This window comes from Microcebus murinus, chromosome 21 (genome assembly GCF_040939455.1).
Source record: "Microcebus murinus isolate Inina chromosome 21, M.murinus_Inina_mat1.0, whole genome shotgun sequence".
Lineage (NCBI taxonomy): Eukaryota > Metazoa > Chordata > Mammalia > Primates > Cheirogaleidae > Microcebus > Microcebus murinus.
Window position 1 is genome coordinate 28,448,654 of NC_134124.1, and position 22,153 is coordinate 28,470,806.

Sequence of the window (22,153 nt, forward strand, 5' to 3'; positions counted from 1 at the left end):
TGGTAAATTCCTTGAACCCTGGTACCACAGATTGGAAAGCTACTATGGGAATTATGTAAATGTTAAATTTATGATGCCTAGCACAGGTCTACACAAATTTTTAAGTCTTTAAATGCACTACTTTTTTGTCAACTCTTCCTCACTACTTTATTTTACAATGCCAGCACCATCTATTGATACTGGGAGAGAGGTTTCCCAATATTTTATAAAAGTTAATATGGTCTTAAATACATGGTTAATAAAATGTAAAATTGTACACTTGTTTGTGGTAACCTCTTTCCATTGTTTAAATCATGCAAACAAAATTTAAAGAAAAAATTAATATCACTAGGTAAAAACATTATACAGTTTTTTTAAAACAGTAGTATACTAAGCTATTTTTTTTTCTTAAAAGATGGATTTCTTAGTGTGCTGGCATTTCAAAAATCAATAGGATATGTATGAACTCCAGAATAGGATTGGGGATCACTTCTATCTTCATGATTAAATTGAATTATTTGTAAACACATTTGATCATTCATACTTGGTCAAGAGATTGACAAATGTATTGGTTGTTGGATAATTTTATATTCCAATAAATATTCTTGAGCTTTTTTAAAGACATGGTTAAGTGAACAGCTTGATCCTTTCAAGTCTTGCTGTTAAATTTTGTTAGTTGGGATCAGAGCTGCCTTTCTTCTAAGACTAATTTTCTTTCCTACACCCGTTTTTTGTATGCTAACTAGTAATCCTTGAATTATGAGGTTTTCTACCCTGGCTGGTGGAAACAGACCCTGATCTCAATCATGTGTAAACATCAGGTATTGTTCTTCTCATCCTTCACATGTTTCTTTTTCTGGATGTGGGTAATTTCTTCACAGGCATTCACTGATCAATATAAGCTGAGTACTCAAAAGACACCCTCTGAAATCTCTGGAGTTTTGTCTCTGCACATCTCTCCCCTCTGTTTTACTTTGCCCTGTAAATTCTAGGAACCTTTGTTCCCTAAAACTTCCAACTCTTTTCAACTCAAGGAGACCACCAAGAACTAACTGGGTTTCCTTTTCCTGTACCACCAATTGTAGCTTTCTATAGCTGGGGCAATCTTAGGGCTCACCTCATTTGTTTCTCTCAGGGATTGATGTCCTTTCTTGCCAAACTGTTTTCCTAAGTGCTCATACCTTTCACTGGGTTTTTATAAAAATAAAATGATAAAGTACATAAAAATGATTTGTAAACCACAAAATGCTATGTAATTATTATATTGCTTTCCTACTATATGAGACCTAATTGAAACTTAGTAGCTGAGTGCTATAGAATGTCTTAATTTTTTTCCACATTAGCATTATAACTTACATCTACAATATAATTTAAAATAAATAAACAATGTTGAACATATTCTATGATATGAATATATGAGAAATCAAGTTGATCTTAATGGTAAGAAAAATTACTTTGTACTATGCATTCTGCTACACCACATATCTGAAACTCATCTTAGAGGCTCAGATGTGTTTGTGTTGGATGTTTTCATCTCATTACTATAATTATAATCTAGTTATTATTTTATTTATTCTTATTCAATGAAACAATATCTTCTTACTGTTTTCTCCACTAGAAATTCATCTCTGACTGCTGCAAAGAGAGTGCAATGTCTCAGTTTTTGCCTACTTGAAGAATACTATATTTATATAATGTAAATAACTACTGAATATCTTTCTTTTTATGTTGCAGATATATGAATTCTGGGGGCAAGACCTGCAATAATTTCCCTTAAGGTAGGGATATTTTGATTTTTTTCTGCTTTCATTTGTTCAGAGCTACCTATACAAATCACAATAAAGCTCTTCTTCTGAAAAAGTTAACCTATTCACAATGTAAATTATGAGAAAAAAATTCCACTAACCTTGAGACAAGATTTTCAAAGACAATTAAATATATTCCCTCTCCAAAAATTCCTTTAGTGTCATTCTAAATTATAAAACACTAAGATTTTGAGTAAGTGAAAGTTTTTTTCCTTCATCTGCTCTATTTTCAGACACTTGTTGAGTATATGCTAATGTGAAAAATAACAAAGATTAATTTTTAATAGCAAAGTAGTACACATTATATGATGAACTTGCTTAATATTAAATATTTCATAAGAATATTTCTACCATAGGCCATGCAGATAACAATAGGAAGACGAGCATGCAAAGAGGTATTTCAACAGCCTCAAGATACCCATTTTGGAGCACATAGTAATTGAGGAATGTTAGTAGGAACTGAAATAAATATAAGCTACAATAAATCAAAATATAGGTAGATGGATTGAAAATGAAGGCAAAGATGGTCTCAGGCAGACATGTTTATTATATTTTATGCCATAGCATATACTCTTCTCATTAAGATTTTGAGAGGTGAAGGCCAATGGGGATAAATGATAGGACACACTGACTTCCTGGAACTAAAAGTTGATGTAAAATGAGGCTCAGTTCAGCACATACAAATTGTTAAGACCAGGACAATTAGTTATTCAGTTTAGTTGAGCAATCAAGCTGCACATGGGTAAGAGGCAGGACTTTGTTAATATTTTGAGCAAGTTGACTGGATTTGGTAAATGATACCAAACGTTATTATTGGTATAATGGCAAACTGTTTTCTTTTTCCATTTGTTGTCATACGTAGTAGCAGCATACATGTCAAATCAACCAAGTACAATGATTGATTTCCCTCTAGAAAATAAAAAACAAAATTCAAAGAGTTCTCAAAGCATTCAACTAAATGTCCAAAGGTTACAATGGAAGGCTGTATGAAAAAGCATATTTAAGTAGATGCAGATTGTCTTTTCAATGAGGCACATATCCCATTATAAACCATACAGCTCAATATAGCAGGTATCATACATCTGTGCAATAATCGGTAAATTGGTAGAAAAAAATAACTTAAATTTTGGCACCTCATTATTTAAATTGGAAAACTATTTTCATCTTTTTATAATCCTCTTCAATAAGTTATTAATTGTTTTCTTAAGATAGATGGGTTAAAAATATGTGACTAGGAGATAAAGATTTCAATCTAAATTATAATTATTTCCTACATCTGTTCTGATACATTTAGAATGGTTTGTGCTTGTAAATTAGGTGTTAATGAAATAAAAATGTTGTAACCATGTGGAACATCAGAATTGCAATTGACTGAAGATTCTATAAATTCTCTAAGGATGCTCTACTGCAATGAAAGCTCTCATGTGCTACCTACTATACACAAAATTATGTCTTTATACACTTAACAGTTAAATTTAAAATAAAGACCTAAAAATTGCCAAAGGGAAACATTACTAAAAACTGCCTTTTAAAGACAAGCATTCTACTTTTATTACTTTGTCTTTATTTCATTTCTGAACCAGTCAGCTGCACACTGTATAAAAGACATAATGTTTTATAGCCTTGCAGATCCACTCCATAGGGACATAGGCTGAGAAATGTGCCAAGTCACCCTTAGAAGATGAGCTTGTAGCAGTGATGTAATGTCCTAGTCATACTCTCTCAGTTGTTGTCATGCAATAAATTCTGCTTCTGCTAACTAGAGGATATTGCAGTTATATTTTTGTTCAATCAAATGCCCAATTCAATAACATTTACATTTAAATGAGATATGTTTGTATTAAATAGGTGAAATGGATAAACCCTCAAAGACTTCCTAATAAAGTCTTCCAGCACAGAGAGTTTGGTATTACTTTTATTAAATTAAAATGAATGACTAGAAAGCAGAATTTTGAGGTATATGCAGTTATGATACTTTGCAAATTATAAATAAATATTATAAGATGTTTTCATATGTCCTTAAAATTTAATTCTAATTTTGTTTTCATTATAGACAAGAGCATCTCATGTTCTGTGGAAATATTTCTTTACCACTCTTATTTTAATTGAAGGTTGCAAATTAATTAAAGGTCAAATTTGAAAAATCTTACAAAAGAGTTGACATTTAGATAATTTATTTTACCAAATTGAAAGAAAATTTATTTTATCATTTAAAGCTGTGACCAAATTCCAATATAACATGCTAAATTTATTTAGATGCAACACCAATGTAATTGTTAGAAATTTTACATAAACTTTCTTGAACTTAACTCTGTGTTGTGTATGGGAGCAGCTTTTCAAATAGAAATGTCCTATTTATGTTTATTAAATGAAATTCAAATATTTTCCGCGAGACATCATCTAAGAGAAATGTAATGAATTTTCACCTTGATTCATGAGTTATTCTGTAAGCAGTTTTCTTCAGTTGAGTAAAATCTTCCAAGTGTTTCTCATTTTACCATTGGACTTATTGTTCTCTATACTTTTACCTATTTTCTTGAATGCTTTGTATTATCATGTGTTTCTCTTTTTGAACAAGGCAAACATATATTAATAGTGTCAAAAGTAAGTCTCCAAATAACTCACCAATGAGATTCTTACAAATTGTTTATGTTAAAATTTTCAATTTGTTTCTGTATTGCTACTGAAAAATGAAAATAAAAACAAGCCTGAGAGTAATTATTGACTAATAACTTGAAGATTGATGGGTGGACAAACTATATACATTTTTTTAAAAAGGAAATTCTTATGTTTGCCTATTTGATTATTTTATTGTTCTGATATATCAAAATTCACTTTTGTGATCCCTTTCAAGCTCTTAAAAGTAAATGGTAATATTTCAAATTATATTATCCAAACTTAAGTTATTTTTAGAAGTGTTAAATTACCAGTTTTTTTTTCAGCTTGTACAAGACAAAGACATACTTTTGCCTATAAAATATGATTAACAATTGATGGCTAGAATAAAGGATAGTGAATTATAGTGGTGTTCCTTCTTTAAAAATATTGCTAATAAGAATTTAGTGTTGCAAAATATAGATAGCTGCAAATACTTCTTTTTGACAACTTTGGATCCTGCAAAATAACAAAAATACAATTATTGATTTATTTGAGGGCTATAAATATATAGCCCAGTAAGCACATTTTCTTTTACTCTAAGGATGAACACTATTTCTACCCCTCTATGATTGTTTTTTTCTTTTACAATTAAATATAAAATTTAGTTACTATAATAAAAATAATTTATTACTTATGAGAAATTCTTATCTTAAATCTTAGGAATCTCATTTCTTCATGATTGCTTGATTTGTCAAGCTATTGAAACAAATTCATCCCCAAAGAATTTATTGTCGATATATTTTCCTAAATATATCAAAGCAGTGAGAATAAAAGTTACACGTTTTGAAACACATAGGTTAACTAATCCCATCTGGTGTTTGTTCTTATCAATGTTTGCTGACCTAACATGTAAATCAGGTTTTTTAGTTGACACAGATTTCTTCTTACTTGGACTGTCCTTCAAGATATTACCTTATGGCTAGTAAATAGATTTGAGAGAGTTTTACATGTAAGTAAATTAATTATTACTTTATCTGAAAAATGATTAAAATGCTTTTGCTTTTATTTTTATTTATTTATTTTTTTATTTCATCATATTATGGAGGTACAAATATTGTTAGGGTTACAAATATTGCCCCTGCCCCCTCTCCCTCCCCCCAATGTGTCCAATCCTCCGGTGGTGTGCATCACACACGTTATGGAAGCATACACCCCTTTCCTCCTCCCTCCCCCCTACTGCCTGCCCACCACCCGATAAAAAGTTTTGTTTTGATTTTTTTTTGACATTTTGGTTACATTGTATATCTTTGGCTCTCCCTAAGAAGGGTTAGAGTTATGCCCTTCCCTTCCAAAATACTTGCCACCTCCCTAAGATTGGGTCCTCCCCCTCCCGAATCCCTGGTGAGCATTGCCACCATTTAAAAACCATAGTTTTAATCAGTCAGTACCAATTTGATGGTGAGTAGATGTAGGGCCCATTTTCCATGTCTTGTGTCGCCTCACTTTGGATAACAGGCTTAAGCTTAATCCAGGATAACATAAGCGGTGCTAGCTCACCGTCATTTCTTAGGATTGAGTAATATTCCATTGTGAGGATATACCACATTTTAATTATGCACTCATGAATTGATGGGCTCTTGGGTTGCTTCCATGACCGTGCAATAGTGAATTGTGCTGCTATAAACATTTGGGTGCAGATGTCTTTATAATAGAATGTCTTATGCTCTTTTGGGTAGATGCCCAACAATGCTATTGCAGGGTCGAATGGTATTTCTATTTCTAGCTGTTTGAGGTATCTCCAAATTCTTTTCCACAAAGGTTGCACTAATTTGCAGTCCCACCAGCAGTGTAGGAGTGTTCCTGTCTCACCGCTTTTGCTTTTAAATTGTGTTTGTTTAAAATATATTTTAAGTTAGAATCAATTTATTTGCTCTAAAAAGTGAAAATAATGATTCCAATTGAAAAGATGATTTGAAAATTCTTATTAATACAGTTATATCATTCACATATATGCTTTTTCAAAACATAACTTGGTTACTAAAAAATTAAAAGACCAATTCTACCTTGATTTACTGTTTTAATTTATACCTATCTTTTTAAATTTTTTTTACCTATTTTTATTATTTCTAACTTTTACTACACCTTTTCCTTGCTCCTTCAAATTCAAAATTCTTTTTCTTTACCTTATTGTGATTTCAAAGTTGATTTGAACAAAAAAGCATTTTTATGACTCACTTAAATGTATCACTTTTAGAGACCCATCTGGGATATAGTAGTAGTAATATAATGGGAATGTCACTCTAACAATAGCAAAAAGCAAACAAACAAAAAATACTTAAAATCAACGATGAGATACCTTCTCTAGTATGTTATCTGTATTATAAGCAGTGTTTATGAATGTTTCTTAAAATATATTTATTAGATCAATAATTCACTCTGAAAGGCCCTCGAAGGACATTTTTAATTAGTTGTGGTACAATGACAGAACCAGTACTTAATCATTATTTCACAACTAAACATTAGACAATAATTTAACTGCTGAGTCTAAGCAAGTTATTCAGATTGTTATGTTATTTTTTTCTCAGTGAACTGGAATTTTCTTTGTATATTAAATGAATCTTTGAAAAAATATGTTTCACAATATTTAGGAAACACTTTATGTGTGTTCAATTTTACAGAGGTTAAAATGAAAATCATGACTACTAAAGCAGTAATTACTGAATTCTTATAACTCATATATAATAGTACTGTGATTTGAAAGAAAATTAAAAAAAGAAAAATAAGGAGAAATAGATGAAATGAAAGAAAAAGTTTTATCTAGACACATTGTTACTTTCCAATTTGAGATGACTGTCTATATACATTTCTTAAATAGCTCCAAAGAGACTTTTATGTCCTCTGGTAAATTATGGTAGTCTTATACAATAGAAATTTCTCCATACATTTAATCTTTTTCTTTTTTCTCCAACGTATTTAAACATTTTTCTCTTGTTACCTATTGCATGCAGTTGAGAAATCATGTGTCTTCCACATAGTGAAAAAACTTTTGTGCTCTTACAAGTGACTTTCTCTGTTCTTCTAACCCATTTTAATAAGCATGACAGCATCTCCTCATCTGACTTCTTTTATTTTTTTCAGTTATTATCACTACTTTTTCTCTACTCATCTATTGATTCTTTTTTAAATGAAAGTATATAAACACAATACTAAAATCCTGGAAAATTCTAAGTAAATTCAAATTGCAAGCGGATTATATTTCCATTGCTTATGTAGTAGACTGATATTTGGCACTTGGACCGTATTGACTATGAAATCATACCTCCTACCCAATATTTACCTTTGCTCAGGCAATTTCTACTCATATTTTAGATGTCTCAGCTTGACTCCCATTTCTTCAAGCAAGATTTCCTGGAGTCTAACTATGCCTCAATTCCTCCTCTTTTAGCTTTTATTACATCCCACATTTCCTCCTCATAGCATTTATCACAGTTGTGATTAAATAATCAATTATATTGTTGTCAACTTAAATAACAGAGAAGGAGACTTTCTAAAAGGAAATGGAACTTATATGGGAATAAGCATTGCAGTGGGAATACCCATGCCATAGTAAGCTATGCACATATTCAGGGTGGTAAAGGAAGACAAAGCTTTTAAAGAAAAAATGAGGATGATTACATAATTTGTTTGAGATAATTATCCTTAGCTACAAGAATCAATAACAAAGGTGGTACCATTCTGAGATTAGAAAGGCAATTTCTGGGCAGATATGTTTGTACAAGTATTTTTTGTGTGTAAGGTTGTGATGACTTCTGTGTAAGTTGTGTTTTTTTTAGCCTTTTGTGATAGTTCTTGTTATCAGGCATGAGAACCCTCTTTTTATAGGCTTCCTGGGGACTGTCAGTGTCTTTAAATCAAGTGCCTTCATTTTAATTCTGACAACTTTAATATTATTAATATGAATATTTACATAACTGTAATCCCACAGAAATGTAAATTTATTGAGAGCAGTTTTTTCCCCCCTCTGGTTCACTTCTATATTACCTGTATGTAACACAGTAGGTGCTGTACTTCCTGCTTCTAGCCACATGGTTGATGCCCACAAATAGTTATTAAATGTAATTATTTATGAAGTTATTTATCATTTTTCTCAGTGGAAGTACAAATTTCAGCAGACATAGAATTCTGGGCCTGCTGGTGGCCCAAATGGAAAAGTTGATGGTTTTAGCTGATGTCTAACAGAGAAAACAAAGAATGCTCTTATTCTCAATTCGTGGAGAACAAAATGTTAGATGAGAGAGGGACCCGCTAATTCCTGAGGAAATGAGCTGGTGCATGGTCTAGAGATAAACCACCTGTAGTTGTTAAAAGTAAAGCGATGAGTAGTAGGTAGGGTAGGCAGGGCTGAGGAAGACAAAACAAAGGTTAAAACAAAGTTAAGAACATATGGGGAGAATAACATCTGGGAACTTGTTTTGCTGTGATGGAGTCAAGTTATTATGGTTAAGAAAGGAAAGTTGCTACATAGTTCAAGAAGTCTGAGGAGCCAGGAGTAGAGTGAAAGCCTCAATTACTCATGGGCTGAAAGAGTTAGGAAGAATGGGTACTAAAAACTGAGTTCAGAGCCAAACCAGGAGAGGATTGTTCCCAAATGCCAAACTGAGACTCAGTGAGGCCAGAAGTATCATAGTGTTGAGGTGAGGTAATTGTGAATGCTGAAGGGATGGAGGTACTCGAAACCAGGCATCTGAGATGATGCCCCTGGACACTGCAGGACTGGAGTGTAGTTTGATGCCCATACCACACCTTCTTGGAAAACTTCTGTGGCTTTCAGTGATCTTTCTTGTGGAGAGTAGTATTATATGAGCAAGATAAGGAGGGAGGGCAGGATCTAGGCTTAAAACAGCCACACTCAGGTAGTCAAAGCAGACAAGGTTATTATGTCAGAACACTCTGTTTGCCTCAGTTAACCTGCTTGGTTCCTATACCAGCCACAAAGGAGAACATCATGTGGTATGCCAGGATATGCCAATATCCTGATGACTCTTTGGCAAAATGTTGAAATAAAAGAAGTTGGCCATAGAGATCTTTCTTTGCTGCTTTCTATAATTATAACCTTCCTCTTAGTGGTTTTCTTTCCAAGTCTACTGGGACTTTCAAGCCGCCCTAAACCAGTACTTTTCAAAAATAAGCAAGCATCAGATCTCCTAGAAGGTTTTGTTAAACTCAGATTGCAACTCTGACACTCAGAATTTCTGATTCAATAGGTGTGACTGGGACTCAGTAATTTGCATTTCTAGCAAGTTCCCAGTGGATGCTGATGCTACAAAATTTAGTTATCTCATGAAAAAAGCGTATACAAATAGGTGAATGAATGAAATTCACAAAAATTTTCCTGGATTCATTAGATTTTTGAAAAGTAAGAACTATGTGTTAAGTGAGAGGAGTCTCTAATGAGAAGAACCTCAGGCAACATGATGAGCAAATGAAGGAGGAAACTTCTGAATTGTGAGAAAGGATTTTCCTGAGCAGGGTGTTGACATATTTGGCACAACTAAACTGCTTCTTTTGTTTTAGTCCCTTCCTCCACTTCTGAATCCACAAATCTGCAAGTTATTTTCTTCGTTTCCCAATTTTGCCATTTCACATAGAGCAATTCTAATACAGGTGGTAAAATGGAAATTGTGTGCCCAAAGGAGAGGAAGGTGGGAGAGGTATGCAGGTGAGTCTTGTAAGTTAGAAACTACCACTTTCATATATTTGGGTCATCACCAAAAGTATTTCAAAGTCAGTTAAGAATTATCTTTCCTTAAGTGTCTCACCAAGTTTGAGCATATTGTATTGTTTGAAAGCATCTGTGAGAAAACCATTTATTTCTTTCTTGGATACTTTTTCAGCATGGCACCTGTTACAAAGTAAATTAGACTCCATGGGACTGCAATATTCCTTTCTCTTACATCACATGGCATTTCAGTAAAAACACATAAGAATGCTTCCATTTATAGGGATTATATTTTTAGTGGTGTTTTATTTAGGCTATTTTTAATATAATATTCTAGTAGAAGCGCTAATTGCTATAGTGACCTCAAAGGTGGAATTTTACTTCAAATTCAATGGATTGATTTTGCATCTTTACCTAAGCCTTAGGTCAAATGGCCTAAAGCTAATAATTACAACAAATTATTATTTTGCACTTCAGCCTGTACTAGGGAGGCAGAATAGAGTCCATTGGAAGGTGAGCTATGGAAGAATAGAGTCCATTGGAAGCTGTCAGTCATATGGGCTCATTGGTTGATTGGCTGTTAAGAGATTTTGTTTTTGTTTTGTTTTGTTTTGTTTTGTTTTGTTTTGTTTGTAGAGACAGGGTCTCACTATGTTGCCCAGGCTGGTCTTGAACTCCTGGCCTCAAGAGATCCTCCTGCCTCAGCTTCCCAAAGTGCTGGGGCTATAGGTGTGAGCCACTGTGACAGGCCAAGGCCTTGTATTTTTAAGACGGTAAATGTGTTTTTTAAGAATTCAGAGCTTCTCAGTTTCCTTATTCAAAAAATGTTTTTAAGTACTTAATATATGATAAACATTCAATGTTTTTTCCATATTTTCTTTTCTTTTCTTTCTTCTTTTTTTATTTCTTTTTTTTTTCCTGCCAAATTCGTTTTGTTTTTTCTTTCCTTTAATCACAGATAGAAAAGAGATTCTGTGTGTCCCTTAAGGATTCTTCAGCCAAGATACCTCCAATCATATCACAACAGACAGGGTAATTTCTTAGATATTATCTGTTTACTAGCCCAACCACGTTAGTATTTGGAAAATAGAAAGGGTATGCAAGTTGCTGCCATAAACTCAAACTGTATCTCTTCTCCTTATATATCAGCTTTGAGACTATTTCTTGTAACATATTAGAAGGGAACTACTAGAATTAAGGTCCATTGTCATTTAGTATTACTCTACATTTATGAACAAAAATAGGAAAACTGAGTCATTTATTCTATTTCAAATTGACAATTTGATTATTGTGATAATGAATTTCCTTAGCAGTTTGGTTTTTTATATTCAGCACTACATTGGGCCCTATTGCAAAAGATTTCTTTGCATTACTCTAACAGTTTGGTGGATCACCTTACAATGTGCTACAGTTACCAATACTGATATTTAACAGTGAATAAGCTTGAGCCTGCACACAAAGGGCTTTATAGCCTTAGTAAATTGAATTGCAATAGAGATTTTTCAGATGCCAGAATTGAGCCCATTTAAAACCAAGCATAGAAAATGTTGGACCCTCATGTTTAAAAAAAGAGAGGAAAAAAAGACTCCTTATTTGATATTACACCAAAAAAAGTATTTTTACAAAATGACTTCTAGGCAATTGCTATGACTTTTCTAGGCACTTCCTCAGCTACTCCAACTGACCCAGTTACTCCTCCTGCTACTATAGCTACTTTGCGAGACCCAGCTTCTCCAATCACTTACTCTGTCCAGTGGACTCTGTCTATGTCAGGTCGCTTCGGTTGCCCTAACTACTTCCATCAAACCAGATCCTAGGATTAACTAAGCTTCTCCCTCATGTGATGTAACTCCTTCTCCAAATGCACATTCCTTTTTTCTATAAGCCGAGCTGCTCTTGACTGAACCAGCTGTTCCTTACTAATTCAACCATTCTTATCTTTAAACCAGATATTTCTATTTATCAAACTCTAACCTTACCTTTTATGACAATCACATTTCATCTGTTCATATTCATATTTCATATTCTCTTTGAATGTCTTAATACTGGAGCCAGCTTCTTGTCCACTGAATTTCTACTTCCTCCACAGCCTTAGGACTTACATATTAATTGTTATTTTGTCCACTTTAGTACAGTGGGTTTGGGGCTCCTGTTCCTGTTTCTTATTTGTGTTTCTGACTTTACCCTATTCAGGTCCCCATCCTCTTTCTCTTCTTTCAGAACTGTGCTTACTTTGGGTAGAGTTCTTTTAGGACTTTGAGTAGAGTTCTTTTAGAACTCTACCCGAAGTAAAAAAAATAAAATTAGCAGTAGAACCCTGTTTCCACCTAAAAACATACATAGATGCACTAAATTAAAAAGAAACAAGTAAAAAGTGATAATGCTCTGATAGGGAGTCTTACCCTCTTGACTTCTGATTTTCCCAAGTGAGCATCTAAGGCAGAAGCATTAACACAATTTGGAAATCAATGACCCAGGACAAGAGTTGGCAAAGTATGGCCATGGTTCAAATTCAGCCCACTGTCTGTTTTTGTGCAGCCTTTGAGTTAAGGATGGTTTTAATGTTCTCACAAATGATTGGAACAAAATAAAAAGAGGAAAACTATTTCATGTCATACAAAAAGTAAATTAAATTAAAATTTCAGTGTCTGTGAATGGAGACATATTGAAATATAGTCAGGTCCATTTGTCTATGTATGACTGACAATATCAGAGCTGAGTAGTTATGGCAGACATTATGTGACTCGAAAACCCTAAATCATTTACTATCAGCCCCTTTAGAGAAAAGTATTGTCTGATACATGTGTAGAATATGGGCTCTCACAGTTGTTCATTTCTAGAAATCATGGTGCACTTTGAGAAACACAATAAAATACAACTATATATTCAAACTTAAGTAACTAAAAACAACATTGATAAAGAAATTACATATTTTAGTACATGTAAGCATTATGGTATCAAAGGCTTAAGAAATATCTGTGGGAAACAAAGCTTACCATTAAATAAAAAATATATATATATAAATTCAGAGAAGAAGGCACCATTATTCCATTTTATCCACATAATACTTTAGTCCAGTTTACTGAACACCAGTGTTTTGATGTACATCATTTCAGAAGTTTTAAACCAGGGGCTCCTGGTATTGACTGACCTTCAGACCTTTTCCTGACTCAGGTCTAATAGGGACAAGGAAAAGATTACAATTCATTTCACCTGACAACTCTGTCTTGCCCAAGGCTAGCAGGATGGTTATGCTCTGGGTTAATCCATACCCTCCTTGGTTCAGTGCTTGGTAAATTTATGAGAGATATATGACTAAAATAAAACATATGTTAAAAGTTAATCTATTTTTAAAATCTAGTAAACTTTTATTGAGATAATTTTGAGATTTTGAGATGATCCTTGAAGAATCAGAGGCATTTTGACAGGTGGAAATGGAATTGGAGTATTAGTTTAGATGGATGGGACAGCTTAAACAGAAATCCATAGGTGTGAGAATACAGTATGTATTTGAGAAATAGAAGTAATCCCAAATGATTAAACCAAATATAAACATATATGAAATCAATTTGTAAATATAGGTTGCAATTATAATGTGAACTGTCTTGAATGTAAAACTAATTTGGCAAAGCAGCAAAGAGCCTCTCAATTTTTCAGAAACTGGAGGAATATGATCAGATCTGTGCTTTAGAATTGAAGTCACTAAAATGGTGTGCACGTAACCAAGGTTTGGACAGTGTAATTTATTGGATATTGAAGAAGATATTGGGATATTGAAGAAGATATTAGAACTTCTTCTTATATTTATTTTTAATCTACAATATTAAAAAATATGAGCTGGCCGGGCGCTGTGGCTCACGCCTGTAATCCTAGCTCTTGGGAGGCCGAGGCGGGCGGATTGCTCAAGGTCAGGAGTTCAAAACCAGCCTGAGCGAGACCCCGTCTCTACTATAAATAGAAAGAAATTAATTGGCCAACTGATATATATATATAAAAAAAATTAGCCGGGCATGGTGGCGCATGCCTGTAGTCCCAGCTACCCGGGAGGCTGAGGCAGAAGGATCACTCGAGCCCAGGAGTTTGAGGTTGCTGTGAGCTAGGCTGACGCCACGGCACTCACTCTAGCCCGGGCAACAAAGCGAGACTCTGTCTCAAAAAAAAAAAAAAAAAAAAAAAAAAAAAAAAAATATGAGCTTTTAAACATTTAATGTGTGGGTTGATCTGGCACAGGAATTTTGTTTGTGTCAAATATAGTCCTATGTCATATGTGTTCAATAAACTATCCTTATGGAAGTGTAGAGATTTCACTACAGGTGGGAATGATAGTGAACCCCCCACTTTCTAGCTTTCAGTTCAGTTATGTATTGCCATTTATGCCCTCCTAGTGGATTTCTGCACTTGTTATCAGTTTTAACTAAGCATAACTTCACAAAACAGATGAATGTCTTACCAAAAAAAAATGTGAAGATCATTCTAACAATGCAAGCACTAGCAACCACCAAAAAATGGCAGTAATGCCACTACTCTAATTACAAATTTCCCTCATTATACTGGTGATCATAATTACTGTTATAATTATTGTTATGGTCATCAATGTAATATGGGCAAATAATTATAGTCTAATAATAATTGGACAAAAATGCATTATTAAGAGGAGAATTTGATGTATACATAACTGTCCACTATTATTATTCACATAGATTATTAACCACATTTAGGAAGCTATTTAAAATATTTTTTTATCTTTATCTCACCCTATAATCTCTTCTATTTTACTGTTGTTTTATCATATGTAAAACTTTTAGCCCAATACACAATGTTATAAATAAATACTGCTACATATATCAGGGGCTGTCATCACAAATATTTTACTGGCAAGTGTGAATAATGACCAAACTTTTGAATATAGTAAAGCAGAGATGATAGATCTTCAAGAAGTGATCTAGAATGAAGAGAGCAGTTGGAAGGTGTTTATACCAACCCTATTATGAACTGGGATTGTGGCAAGTACAAAAAGAAAGGAAGTGGTATTCATAGAAAACATTATGGGATGTCATGGATGAGATGGAAAAGTCGGAAAGCACATTGATGCTGAAAACATGAGTGACTGATGCCTAGATGAGATGTATGTGCAACGACATTAAGTTGGGAAGAGGAGCTGAATATGGGAATGTAAACTCCCTTTTGTCTTTATTTTTAACAGAGAAATACTAAAAAAATTACTTAGTTGTTTTTATGGGTGAATTTCTTGAACAGACTCTGACAATCTAAGTGATCACTGCAAAGTCAAAGGCTAACAGAAGAAATTAATTGGTCTGTATTTTTATTTTATTTATTTGTTTATTTATTTATTTATTTTGATTTCAGCATAATATGGGGCTACAAATGTTTAGGTTACATATGTTGCCTTTGCCCCACCTGACTCAGATCTTCAAGTGTGCCCATCCCCCAGAGAGTGCTCATTCACACCCATTAGGTGTGAATATACTCATGCCTTCCTCCCACATCTCATTTGCCCAACACCCGATGAATGTTAATATTATATGTGTACTTAAGTGTTGATCAATTAATACCAATTTGATGGTGAGTAAATGCGGTGCTTGTTTTTCCATTCTTGTGATGGATACTTCACATGAATCTGGGTGCACCTAAGTTTGGTGTACAAATATTTAGAATTGTTACGTCTTCTTGTTGAATTGTACCCTTCACCATTATGTAATGAACATCTTTATCTTTCAAAATTTTTGTTGATTTGAAGACTAAGTAATCTGAAATCAAAACTGCTATACCACCTTTCTTTCCCGCTCTGTTGCTCATACTGGAGTGTAGTGACACAATGTTACCTCACTGCAAACTCAAACTCATGGCCTCTAGGGATCATCTTGCCTCTACCTCCTGAATAGCTAGGAGTACCAGCGTATACTACCATACCCAGCTAATTTATTTTTATTTATTTTTGTAGAGATGGGGTCTTGCTATGTTGCCCAGGCTTGTCTCAAACTCCTGGTCTCAAGTGAACTTCCCATCAGTATATGATCTCATCCTGACATCAGTGAAAGCCACCCCAAATCAGTATTTTGAACAATTCTGTTGAATTGATCTCACATAGTTCTTTAACTGAAATACCCTAGTACAGGGTCAGCCATGGGATCTTGGGATGACCTCACAGGCTTGAGTCCTGTATTTCTTTTGAATATCTTATTGCCCTCACATGGATGGGGTTAAAAAATTGCCCCAAAATGGAAAACAAGAGTGTAGGTCCAGGGTCCCGGCTCAGGACCCTTTCCACCCCCTTCTCCTACCGTCAACCTACCTGCATGATACTGCTGAGCCCTGCCGCTTCAAGGCATGGAGATGTCTGCAGAGAAAGGTGTTATGCCCAAAGCATAGGGGCCTCTGAGAACACTGGCACCCATATGTCCCAGACCCCTTAAGAAAGAATACTGTATTATTCTATGGTTTGGAAACTAAGAAACCCCATATAAAAGTTTTTCAGGTACCAAACCTTGGAGAACTTCCAACAAACTGTCCCTGTCTAAAATACGAAGCCCCATCAGTAAACAAGGATTACTCTGCACAGAGAGCAATCAACCTGTACTATAGTTCCTCACTGTTAAACATGAATAAACAGTCAATTACTCAAAAATATTATGAGGAAACCTACTTGAAAAACAGCAAAGACAAACCAATTCAAAGAAAACTAGTAGAAACAAATAATATATGGAAAGCTGAATACTTAAAAATTACTATACTATATTTTATTTACTCAGAAAAACATGTATGAAAACTGTTGCACACAGATAACAATGACTATCTAAAAAAAGAAATAGCAATATAAGCATGTTATTTTAAAACATGACAATGTCAACGCAAAGATATAGTAGCTTATATTTTTAAATCTTGGTGAAATGGAAACAAGAGGAAAAAAGACACAAGAGTAGATATGGTGGACAAGATCTCTGTTGCTCTTCATAGGCTTTGTAGTGTGTGTGTGTACATATATAGATAACTTAAATATAAAAAGTATACAGGCACCCCTCGGTATTCCCAGGGGATAAGTTCCAGGACCCTCAGGAGATATCAAAATCAGAGGGGCACAAGTCCTTTCTATAAAATGGCATAATATTTACATATAATCTATACAAGTTCTCCCACATACTTTAAGTCATCTCTAGAGAGATTACTTATAATACCTAATTCAATGTAAATATTATGTGAATAATTGTGTTGCATTTTTATTTGTATCATTTTAGTTATTATTTTCATTGTCCTTTTTTTTTTTACCCAAAATTTACAATCCGTGATTGAATTTGTGGGTATGCAAGCCAGGAACACAAAAGGCCAACTCTACTCATAACATAAAAAGAAATGCTGTTTTATGCATTGGTAACAGGTAACTTAGGTTTGTATGCCAGGTGCTTCACTGGATAAATTAATTAATCTCTCTAAGGCTCCACTTTCTCCTCTGTGATAGCACATTTTAAATAATTGAAATAAACTTCATTTATTTAAATTACATAAAATGTTAGCACATTGTCAGACACATAGTAAGTGCTCACTAAGTGTTAGTGTTGTTATTATGCATAGAGTAACAGAAGTAAAAGAATAGTAGTGATTACAGTTATATTATAAAAAAAGATGATTTGAATTGCTTAACATTAACTGTGTATGAATTTTTCAAGCAAGTTGGCAAATGAAAATCTAGTAAATCTTTTTACTCCTCTTTCCCCCCAAATATATGCTATTTGGTTAATAGTTCATAATCATGACTCCCTCTGCATTTCAACCTTGAGTATTTTTTAAGTTGTCACTACCACATCCCAACTATTCTTAATATTCTGTCATCCAGAATTTATAAGTGGACTTTCATCTTTAGCCCTAAAATTGGTGGGGGGCAGGAGGTGAGAGACATATCAGTCAGTATCTATGACATCACTAATTTTCAACTCATATATAACTATATTCCACATGCATTTTATCCATGAGTCTCCCCCTTTTTTTGGTAATAGGGATTATTGTGAAGTCATTTTAAATAAAAGTTTAAGCAAAAACATAATATCATAAGGGGTGCTTAAAGTAATGGAATCTTTTCTTTTACCGAAAATTTTATTTTAAACCCTCCCAATTATCATCTTCATTGACAATATAATCGGACTTAATGCTGAGTTGCTGTTAATTTTTAATGCTACTTATGCTGTTTAATACAGTGTATAATTTGACACTGAATCTTTTAGTAGAACTAAGCTTTGACATCCTCGACAATCATCCACTCAAAACTAATATTTTTAATCAATTAACATCCTCTTTACCCCCACTCTACCCATATTTCATACTAAAATATATATAGCAGTATAGATTTTGTTTTTACATTTTAGAATCCTTACACATGAAAGTTCACTTTTAGAAGGACAAAGTCATGAGAAATAAAAATTTCCCTTAGGCTTAAAAAAATGGTTACAGTTATAAACTCTTATAGCTGAAAGTAACGACTTGTTAGCAAATTTTCAGCTGTAGACTTTTTCTGTTAAGTAATGTCACTGGCATCTAACTAATCTACATGAAGCAGAGTATTTAGAGTCTGTTATTTTAGAGAAAAGGATCATTGCACAATTGTAGAGTTCACTTACATCTTTGGGAGAGTTTTTACCACTAGCTTTCCTGTGAGTTTCATCACGAGTTTAGAATGCATTTCTTAAGCATTAGCTTAATAAGACCAGCTAGTGTTTCAAATGGGTGCATAGCTCCCATTCCCTTGGGAATATGTGGGTGCCTGTCTAGTCTGGATTTCAAACACTGATCAAGAGTCATAATTAAAGTATAGATGCAGTTTCATGAATATTCAATCACTCCATAAAAAGAATTAACTTCAGCCATAGATCAATTACATGAAAGTTGATAAACTGCTTTAGCAAGTATGATATTTTCAAGGAACAAATTCAGGTATGAGAGAAATGTCATTTTTACATTATTTTTCTATAATGCAGATGAATAACTTTGTGTGATAACTGCAAGTTTAATGTAGTTCAATTTCCAGGTTTTTTCATGTTTTTGGTTTAGACTCCATCATAGTCTGTTCTCATATTTTCTGCTCCACTCTTTCCCCCTGGGATGGCATCTGAGGTCCAGGGTGGGTGGCATTGGAAGGTTGCTGTGATTTGCACAATGCTAAATCATGGAAGAAATCACCAACACCACTTTTTCAGTCTATGTGATATAACTTACTCCTTGGGTCCTTGTTTTTCAGAATGTGAGAGGTTGAGGTCTGCTGCCAAGAAGCCTATGTTCCCACTTGGTCACTAGCTCTACTGTCCACTGTAGTCCACTCTAGCACTGGAAGATAAATCTCCTGGTCCCAACTAAGATCTGCTTGGGATAATGCAAACTTCCGCACTGTTCGTTGTTACACAAGAACCTGCTCACTACAATATATTGGGTTTACATGTAGGCTCTGAAAGGCTCTCTTGGATTCTGTAGATGACAATTCTATTATTTTCTCTCTTACCTTCATTGTGAGGGGGAGTCTATGGTGTGTGCCAGGCAAAAAAGTGAAGCACAGTTCATCTCTACTCTTAAATTCTCATAACTATCTGAGAGTTTTACCCACCTACCTCCACTCCACCCCCAACTAACTCTAGATGTTCTACTGGATGCAGAGATTCCACTCAGTGTTTAATCCTTTTATGTTTTGCTCCAATTCTACTTCCTGTCTAAGCTTGTAGGTGTTTGTTTGGCTTAGTAGAGGATGATAGTATCAAGCATCATAAAGGAAAACAACAACAGAACAAGTCTGCTAATACCTTCCCTGATTATGAAGCCATATGTCTTAGAAAGTCATGCTTAGGACTCATAATCCTGGGAGTGTGTTAAACTGTGATTGAGTGTTTTGAGTAGAAACTGATCCATAAAATATCACTGGATGGAAATCATGACTTGAAAATCAATGCACTACATCCAAGTAATGTACTATAAACAACTGAAAACTCCCTTCAATCACAACATTTAAGGATATCAAATGCCATAACAATTAAAAGTCAGGAAAGTGAAAAGAAAAGAAAAGGCAAGGGAGAAAGGAATGTTGCAGCCCTACATCTTATATTATTTGAGATCCAGTCCCTTCAGGTTCAATTTAACCAAAATTCACACAATCCACAATTTCCTCATTCTCTGACCAATCCTGTCACCTCATATCTATTGAGTTGTACTATGCCCGCAACACACATTATCTGTGTTTTCCCTTTTCAAAAATTCCATCAATTCTCTCCAAAGAAATGCTCTTATGAATTTCCAACTTCTTCTGAGTATCTCCAACATTCTATTAGTCTGGAGGTGGGAGTCAACCAAAGATCATACAACAGAGTCTTAGACACTTCTTTTTCAAGTGCTGTCTTGGACATGTAGCTTAAAGCATTGGAAAGTGGAGGGTACTTATGGTCTTAGGACCACAGATAAACTGAGGAAGAAAGCTAATATTTTAGCAACTGTTACACATGTGCAAAACTTAAAGAATACTTTTACAATAGGAGTGATAGCTCTAATATTTGTCAGAATTCCTGCTGGAACTTGCCCTGGCTCTGGTAATTACTCAATACCCAAGAAATAATGTTTGGATCTTTGAAACAAGTCTTTTAGTAAGTTGAAAGGAAAAGGCAGGAAAAATGAGAAGAAAGTTGTCATAAGTAGGATAAATTTTTTTTGAAATATTAAAGTTATTTATCTTTGTTTAAATAAAATGAAAATAATATTGCAAGCAGAAATATATCTCTAACTTTTGAATATATAATGTGCCATATTTATATTGAGGAATTTTATACTCCAAATTTCAATCACAAGTTATTTTTACAATTTCTTTTTATTTTTTTCTGATAAGAATCAGTTTAACTTAATTGTACTTAACTATTATAATTTACATTTCTCTCTAATAAAATAGGGCATTGAGCAGAATAATTTGATATGCCTGTGCATAGGCACCAAATTTAAATTAATTTTGTATTTTTTCTACATTAGGTAAAAATGTAAAACCATAGTGACTATTTGCGAAAGTAATTGCATAAAGTTAACAACATTTGAATTCACAGAACCATTTTTATAGACCAAAAAAAAAAATAGAGGCAGCAGAATATAAAAGTAGGTAGATTAGACTGACTAATCATTAATAATGTTTATTTGAACTCCACCTCCTTCTTTAGCACAATATTCTTTAACATAAAACAAAAGATATGTGTGGGCTGTTTACTTGTTCTATATTTCATATTCTAAGGAGAAATATTTGCAACTAATTACCATGTTCAGAAAAGAAACCATTCACATGGAAAATGAAATTTGAAAAACAAAGTACATGTATTTATGCTCTAATAGTGCAAGAAGGGACTTACACATCATTTTTTTCAAGATGTGAATTCCAGGTTCTTGATTATATTCTCCCTAAGTTATGTTGTCCTTTGTGTATGTGTATGTTTTAAATGTATTCAAAATGCCCTATTTTATTTTTCATGTTTAAATTATAGTACAAATTTTCCCCATTTGTATTTATCTCCATTTGCCTATCATTTTATAATATTTAAATAGAAGAGAGATAAGAAAATCAAGTAAGAGAAATCTGTACTAAGGCAAAAATTATAAGAATCAACCTGTAACAGGATGGTATGGGTCCTTTTTTTATAATTCCAAAAATATTAGGGGAGTACAAATGTTTTTGTTACATGGATACCTTGTACAATGCTTGAGTCAGGGCTTTTAGTGTGCCATTCAACAGAATAGTGTTCATTGTACCCAATAGGTAAGTTTGTAACCCTCACCCCTTCCCAGACTTCCCCCTTCTCAGTTTCCATTTGTGCCCAACATTTAGTTCCCACAAATCGAAGTACTGGTCTCCAGTTCCATCTAAGTTGCTGTGAAAGACATTATTTCATTCCTTTTTATGGCTGAGTAGTACTCTATACACACACACACACACACACACACACACACACACACACACACACACACTATATTTACTTTAGACACTCATGAATTGATGGGCACTTTAAGCTGATTCCACATCTTTGCAATGGTG

The 22,153-nt window shown here is 33.8% G+C and overlaps 1 long non-coding RNA gene across 1 annotated transcript in view; it reads left to right on the forward strand.

Moving 5' to 3' along the window:
* The window catches only part of LOC109729976 (uncharacterized), a 1,977,473-nt gene that overhangs the window by 592,626 nt on the left and 1,362,694 nt on the right, over positions 1-22,153 (forward strand). Inside the window, exon 3 of the long non-coding RNA XR_012913930.1 lies at positions 1,714-1,757. This is a non-coding gene — a long non-coding RNA (uncharacterized LOC109729976). The remainder of the gene's footprint in view (positions 1-1,713; positions 1,758-22,153) is intronic.